The sequence below is a fragment of the Lepus europaeus genome, chromosome 7 (genome assembly GCF_033115175.1).
Source record: "Lepus europaeus isolate LE1 chromosome 7, mLepTim1.pri, whole genome shotgun sequence".
Lineage (NCBI taxonomy): Eukaryota > Metazoa > Chordata > Mammalia > Lagomorpha > Leporidae > Lepus > Lepus europaeus.
Window position 1 is genome coordinate 5142775 of NC_084833.1, and position 7142 is coordinate 5149916.

Here is a 7142-nt window from a genome sequence, read left to right on the forward strand (position 1 = left end):
AGATGGCCTAAGTGCTTGGGCCCTTGCACCCCCATGGGAGACCTAGACAAAGTTACGGGCTTCTGGCTTCAGCCTGGCCCAGCCCCAGCCATTTGGACAGTGATCCATGGAAGATCTGTGTGTCTAACTCTGCCTTCAAATAAATTTAAAAATAAAAATGCAAATATTTGTGTGTGTATATATATTATATATATGTATGTATGTATGTATTCTCTTTTAAAACTTAACTGTAGCCTCCAGGAATGGTATATGTTTGTGAGGGATGATGAATGCCTAGGGAATGTCCCTGACTCATTTTGGGGAAAAATATAACACCCCAGGCCTTTCTCTTCCATGAACTTCCAGAGCAGTCAGCTATTTTGAAGCAGGTTCTGAGTATCCAACTCCGCAAGGCCCAGCTAGAGCAGCAACAAGACAAAGGCAGAAACCCTAGCCTGATCCAATATTATCTGTGCCTTGGAGCGAAGCATCCACCCTGTCCTAGGTGGGTTTTGAAAATTCCCTCAGCCGGCGCCGCGGCTCACTAGGCTAATCCTCCGCCTTGCGGCGCCAGCACACCGGGTTCTAGTCCCGGTTGGGGCGCAGGATTCTGTCCCGGTTGCTCCTCTTCCAGTCCTGCTCTCTGCTGTGGCCCGGGAGTGAGTGCAGTGGAGGATGGCCCAAGTGCTTGGGCCCTGCACCCCATCGGAGACCAGGAGAAGCACCTGGCTCCTGCCATCGGATCAGCGCGGTGCGCCAGCTGCGGCGGCCATTGGAGGGTGAACCAATGGCAAAAAGGAAGACCTTTCTCTCTGTCTCTCTCACTGTCCACTCTGCCTGTCCAAAAAAAAAAAAATAATAATAATTCCCTCAGTTCTAGTGCAGCACCTTCCTGAGGGGTGGTATGGTAGGTACAGACCTACTAACCCACAGCTCCTGTTTAACAACAGCTTTTATAGCCCAAGCTTTGACTTTTTTTACTTTTTTTTTTTTTAAGATCTTGAGAGAGATCATCCGTCCACTGGTTCACTCTCCAAATGGCTGCAGTGGCCACAGATTGGCTTCTTCCAGGTCTCAGACGGGTATAGGAGCCCAAGGACTTGAGCCATCTTCCACTGCTTTCCCAGGCCACAGCAGAGAGCTGGATTGGAAGTGGAGCAGCCAGGTCTCAAACTGGCGCCCACACAGGATACCGGCACTGCAGGCGGCGGCTTTGCTCGCTATGCCACAGTGCCAGCCCCTTCATCTTTTTGGTCTATCTGCAGCAGCCTCCAATCTACTCCCTTCTGATTTGCACCAATACCGTGAAGTCAGAGGAAGGCACAGAAAGACACCAGACCCCTCGAGATTTAGTGCACGGCGAGGAGCTTGTCCAAAGGATAGACAGAGGTTGGCTGCCTGCTAGAAGGGGAGCAGCTTGTCCGCGTCTGGCTTCCAAACCTGGCTCCTCAGAAAGGAAGGTCCCTGCCTAGCAAATCTGGAAGGAGGAAAGAGGGAAACAAGCATGCTCTCCTAGGACAACCTCAGGAAGGGTCTCAGGGTCCTGAGCAAACCGGGCTGTGCTCTACTGTGAGAACTGAGACCCAAGAAATGACAGCATCCGCTCCAGGAACCCACGGGGGAGGTAAAATCTAGTGAGAGTAAATGAATCGTGCCTTCGTTCTGCAGGGCCTTGGAGGATCCAGGCCAAATTCAAACCACACACCCATCAACTGTTCGTCCACAGCAGCCCAGTGAGGCAGCAGCATAATCGGTTGTCACAGTACCCCTGGGAAGTAAGGCTTAGAGAGATTGAATGCTCCCAAAGCCTGTTTATCCCCAGTGCTTGTTCATCACAGCAGGAAGCTGTAAACTCCTGAAATGGAGATAAGCAGGCAGCTAAGGAACCACAGTTCTTAGGAGTTCTGTCCAAATGGGGGATGGAGAATGTTTTTCAAGCAGGGTAAACCAGGCAGCCGGTCGTGGCTGCCCTGACTGGCCCACTGTTCTTGTGTACCAGAGGCAGGTCAGTGGCTAGGGAAAGAGCCTCCTCTCAGCACTATGGCTACCACTGTACCCCCTCCACACTAGGGGGATGGCCATACTTTGTCACTCTGTAGACACAAGTGGGTATAGGACCAACTGTGAACCCACCTCCAGTGGCACTGAACTGAACAGGGTGGGGAGATGGATCCCAGCAGGCTGCCCAGCAAGCAGTCACGTCCTTTGACAGGCAGCAGTGACCTTCTACCTGCTCTTGTCAGGCATGACCTGGAGAGCCTTGGTGGGCAGCTGGTGTACAAGAACCCAGCAGGCCGGCGCCGTGGCTCAACAGGCTAATCCTCCGCCTTCCGGCGCCGGCACACCGGGTTCTAGTCCCGGTCGGGGCACCGATCCTGTCCCGGTTGCCCCGCTTCCAGGCCAGCTCTCTGCTGTGGCTAGGGAGTGCAGTGGAGGATGGCCCAAGTCCTTGGGTCCTGCACCCCATGGGAGACCAGGAGAAGCACCTGGCTCCTGCCATCGGAACAGCGCGGTGCGCCGGCCGCAGCGCGCTACCGCGGCGGCCATTGGAGGGTGAACCAACGGCAAAAGGAAGACCTTTCTCTCTGTCTCTCTCTCTCACTGTCCACTCTGCCTGTCAAAAAAAAAAAAAAAAAAAAAAAAAGAACCCAGCAGTCACAGAGGTGCGGGGCACACAGCCATGTGCGCACCTGGTCATGGAGCCAAAAGTGGTTGAGCTGGCTCAGCTGGGATTACTCACCATGAAACTAACACTGAAAATCAAGGCCCTGGAGGAAATGCAAGATCTCAAATCCGAGCCCTTCCTGTGGCCTTGGCATGGTACTTCACTCCTCTAGAAGGAGAATCATAGACCTTCCTCTCAGAATTTTTTTACAGGAATAAACAGAAATCCCTGAACAGATGCTGGCTACCTTCAATGCAAGCAAACTAGCCATTAGTGACAAACTACCAAGATGGCCAGCGTTGCAGGGAGACCGGGGCTGTGAGGCCGACATGGAGCAGAACTGTCGGCATTCCCAGGGACTATCCCCAGCCCTAGCAGTGGCCATCCCAAAACTTCTGGTCTAGCCTTTGTCTGGCATGCCCAGGAGATGAGGGAGAGAAGGCAGACAGTTAAAAAATGAGGGTACAGGGGCCAGCGCTGTGGCACAGTGGGTTACCCATGTGGGCGCTGGTTGGAGTCCAGCTGCTCCACTTCTAATCCAGTTTCCTGCTGATGGCCTAAGTCCCTGGCCCACTGCCACCCACGTGGGAGACCTGGAGGAAGCTCCTGGCTTCAGCCTGGTTCAGCCCTGGCCGTGTGACCATTTAGTGAGTCAAACAAGGGACAGAAGGTCTCTCTTTACCTGTAACTCTGCCTTGAAAATAAACCTTAGAAAAATGAAATGAGGGTACTGAGAAAGTTCATGGAAGACTCAAGGTAGTTTATTTTGGTGCAAAGTAAAATTGAAATATATGCATAGTTTTTTCAAAATACACATTTCTTTTTAACTTTCTGAAGATCCCTCATCTCCTCAAGGGGAACACATCATTCAATACCAGCTTACGTATACAAACTTAAATGCTCAAGTGTGTGCTTCCAGACACTGGTGTATATACACTGGCAAGTAAAGCAAGTTATTTCCTGTCCTTACAACTGTTTAAAGAATTATTCAATAATGCATATGAAATATGCAAAGAAACTGGGACAAATACCACAAAACCATGTATACTGGTAGGGAACAGGAAGGGCCATCTACTTTGTTACAAGTGGTACCAGAGGTACTCTGATGCTTGATCCTGAAGCTAAGATCAGGATGAGTGGTGAGTCCTACAATGGTAAGGGAATGATCCTTTCAGACAGAAGGGTGAGCATGTGGGTTCACTGGGTTAAAAGTTGCCACTTGGAACACCCACATCCCATATCACACTGCTAGTTTGAGTCCCAGCTGCTCTGCTTCTGATCCTGCTTCCTGCTAATGTCCCTGGGAAACAGTGACTGACAGCTCAAGGACTTGAGTCCCTGCTACCTACACAGGAAACTGGGATGGAGTCCTGGTTCCAATCTTGCCCTGGCCCAGCTTAGGCTTTTGCAGCCATTTGGGGAGTGAATTGCCAGACAGGAGATTTTTTTCTCACTTTCCTTGCCACTCTGCCTTTCAAAAAAGGCTGACAAGGTCTCAACTTGTTTTTTTTTTTGTTTGTTTGTTTTTAATTTATTTATTTGAAAGGCAGAGTTACAGACAGAGAGGGAGAGACAGAGATTTTCTATCTGCTGGTTCACTCACCAAATGGCCACAGTGGCCAGGCAGAAGCCAGGATCCAGTAGCTTTTTCCAGGTCTCCCACATGGGTGCAGGGGTCCAAGCACTTGAGCCATCTTCCACTGCTTTCCTAAGCGCATTAGCAGGGAGCTGGACCAGAAATGGAACAGCCGGGACTCAAACTAGTGCTCATAAGAGATGCTGGCATCATAGGCAGTCACTTTAGCTGCCATGCCACAACACCAGCCCCAGGGCATCAACTCTGTCACCAATGATATTTGGGGGTGGGGATTTTTTGTCTAAATGCCGTCTTGTGCATCACACGGTGTTTAGCAACATCACTGGCTCTACCTATCAATGTCAAAACAATCTCCAGTTGTGACAACTGAAGATTACTTCAGACATTACCAAATGTCCCAGTGGGGGCTGGGAGTAGACAAGAGACCTCACTAGGTAGCTGAGAACCACTGACTTACAGGGAGAGGGTAGAGAGAAGAGGGCCAGGGGAGCACTGGGGAACTCCAGTCTTAGCTAATGTGCACGGGGAATTCAAATGAACAAATACATCTCTGGTTCAACTTTTCTAAGACACCAGGGTCCTAGAGAAATGAAGAGGAGGGGACTTCCTGTAACAACTGCAGCACTCTACCTTCTAGCACATGAAAAATCCAGTCAATATCCACAACAGCAACACCAAGGGGTCCTCCCCACCTTCACTTTTTATACCGGCGAATTTTTTTTTTCTCTTTTCTTCTGAATCATTCCTTCTAACAACCAGTAACATTTACTGTGGGTTGGACTGGGGGTTAATCCAAACTAGAGGAAGCCTGCAGCAGACTCAATTATCAAGCTTCCATGGCCCCTACAGTTTCAGGCGAGGCTGGAACTACAAACACTTAGAAATTCTGAGAACCCAGATGGTTCTATATCTATCACCTAAATGGAAAATGAGGAGAAAAAGGGCACAGCCCTATCAATGTCTCATTATTACTGCCCTGCTAAATTGGTTCATCTTTCAACCATGAAAACCTAAATTTGAGGGTGCAAGGGAGGCCTTTTACAAAGGACATGTAAGGCACTGGCTGGTATAAATGGCAGAAGAGGCCAATGTATTCAAATAGCCAGTCAGAAGTCCAGCACACAGTACGGCTGAAGTACATGACAGCAGGTAAAGTCATGGAGCTAAGGAGGAAGGGGAGACTGGGTGGGGCCTTGCAGGCCTTTGGGTGGATATTTGATTTTTAACCTGAAGTGAAAAGCCATTGTTGAAGGGTTTTAAGCTGAGCTGTGACATCTGACTTCGTTTCAAAAGGATCACTGGGACTACTGTATTGTGAACAGATGGTGGGCAAGGTAGAAGCAGGGAGATCAGTTAGGAAAAAACTTCAGAAATCCAGGTGTGAAGTGACGACTCCAACTGGGGTGCTAACAGTGGGGGTAGTGAGGAGGAGCCAAAAAATTTCCTGATAGGGGCTGGTGCTGTGGCATTATTGGGTAAGCCACCGCATGCAAAGCCGGCAGGCCATATGGATGCCAGTTGAGTCCCAGATACTCCACTTCCAATCCAGCTCCCTGCTAATGCCCTGGAAAAAGTAGCAGCAGATGGCCCAAGGGTTTGGGCCCCTCTGCACCCAAGTGAGAGACACAGAAGCTCCTGGTTCTGGCTTCAGCCTGGCCCAGTCCTGGCCATTTCAGCCATGTGAGGAGTGAACCACCAGATCTGTCTCTCCTATGAAACTCTACCTTTCAAATAAATTTAAAATATTTAAAAAAACAAAAAAGCCAGGGGCCAGCACAGGGTCATAGGTTAAGCCTTCGCCTGTGGCGCCAGCTTCCTATATGTGTGCTGGTTTGAGTCCCAGCTGCTCCACTTCTGATCCACCTCCCTGCTGGTGGACTGGGAAAGCAATGGAAAATGACCCGAGTGCTTGGGCCCCTGCATCCACATGAGAGACCTGGAAGAAGCTCCTGGCTCCAGACTGGCCCAGCTCTGGCCAAGTGTGGCCATTTGGGGAGTGAACTAACAGATGGAAGACCTGTCTGTCTCTCCCTCTCAAATAAATACATAAATCTTTAAAAACACAAAAGCCAAAGTAATCAAGTGTTTCAAGAAACAAAGAGTAATCAACTATGCCAGAATACTAATATCCAAGATTTAATAGGCAGGCTAATTGAAATGAAGATTAACGGGGAGCCGGTGCCATGGCTCACTTGGTTAATCCTCTGCCTGTGGCGCTGGCATCCCATATGGGCACCAGGTTCTAGTCCCTGTTGCTCCTTTTCCAGTCCAGCTCTCTGCTGTGGCCCAGGAAGGCAGTGGAGGATGGCCCAAGTGCTTGGGCCCTGCACCCACATGGGAGACCAGGAGGAAGCACCTGGCTCCTGGCTTCAGACAGGCGTAGCGGCCATTTGGGGAGTGAACCAATGGAAGGAAGACCTTTCTGTCAGAAAAAAAAAAAAAAAAAAAAAGACTAATGGGGCTGGTATTGTGTTGCAGTGAGTTAAGCCACTGCCTGTAATACCAACAATACCATATGAACACAAGTTCAAGTCCCAGTGTTTCCACTTCTGATCCAGCTCCCTACTAATGTGCCTAGGAAAATGTCAGCCTAAGCATTCGGGGGTCCCTTTCACCCAGGAGACCCAGATGGAGTTCCAAGCTCCTGGATTTGGCCTGGCCCAGCCCTGGCTGTTGTAGTCATATGGGGAGTGAACCAGCAGATGGAAGCTTGCTCTCTCTCCAATAAATAAAAAAAATTTTTAATTAAAATAAAATGAAGACTATGGACTGACGGGGGGAGGGGATTAACTGCAGAAAAGCACAAAGGCTTTAACACAAATGTTCCAGATTTTGGTTGTGGTGATGGTTATACAATCACTTGAGAAGTCCAAATTGAATCCAAAACTGGTGTATTTTACT